This window comes from Myotis lucifugus, unplaced genomic scaffold, assembly GCF_000147115.1.
Source record: "Myotis lucifugus unplaced genomic scaffold, Myoluc2.0 scaffold_32, whole genome shotgun sequence".
In the NCBI taxonomy this organism is placed as follows: Eukaryota; Metazoa; Chordata; class Mammalia; order Chiroptera; family Vespertilionidae; genus Myotis; species Myotis lucifugus.
This window is the reverse complement of record NW_005871080.1, coordinates 1,396,866-1,397,572: the sequence shown is the minus strand read 5'-3', so window position 1 is coordinate 1,397,572 and position 707 is coordinate 1,396,866. Positions and strand designations below refer to the sequence as shown.

General features: G+C 41.4%; 1 long non-coding RNA gene across 1 annotated transcript in view; it reads right to left on the bottom strand.

Annotated features, from left to right (window-relative positions):
* Positions 1-294: 294 nt before the first annotated feature.
* The window catches only part of LOC111825559, a 30,495-nt gene continuing 30,082 nt past the window's right edge, over positions 295-707 (bottom strand). Inside the window, exon 3 of the long non-coding RNA XR_002828750.1 lies at positions 295-356. This is a non-coding gene — a long non-coding RNA (uncharacterized LOC111825559). The remainder of the gene's footprint in view (positions 357-707) is intronic.

Genomic DNA, 707 nt, shown 5'->3' with positions numbered 1-707 from the left:
GAGGGAATTACATCACCAAAGAGAAATGGGGAGTGAAGCTTTTCTGGATAATTCGCATTGCGTAGAAAGGTGTGCTGGCCACATGAATCCCTTGCTCTTCCTATGGAGTGCTCGGGTCCTTGGGTCAAAGTAAGCCAGCCCAAAATATCTCTGGATGTGATAAAGAAGGGATCAAGGAGGGAAGGCTTGGGGGTAAAGGTAGAAAGAACACAATTACATGGGGAAATGGACTGCTAGGAAAATGAAACCACAAGCACTGGGCACAAGTCACCTCCGCCTGTGTCCTCAACATCAGCCTTGCTGCTTTTCACGGTCATCATGTCTGATAGAGAATATCAAGAGGCTCATCCTGCGAGCTGCAGGTACAAAACAGTGTTCAGAAGATCTATAATCATATTACATAAAGTGGGGTTTATATAAACTTGACAGAATGTGCTGATGTGAGCCATTTACAGTTCAATTGTAACAGAGCAGTCTGGCAAGCTGTTAGCTTTATCTGGGAGATGATGTACTTTGGATCTGCCATCAAGTCAGATTTAGAATAACAATCTGAAGGGAACACAATCCCTCTTTTAAAAATCCTGCCTTGTCTTCCTGAATCCAGAGAAGCAAAAGACTTTTCATTACTTTTTACAGAAATTCAACTCATCTAAAGATTTGTTTTTGTCAAGGGAAACATATTCATATACAAACTCCATTTTTAATGC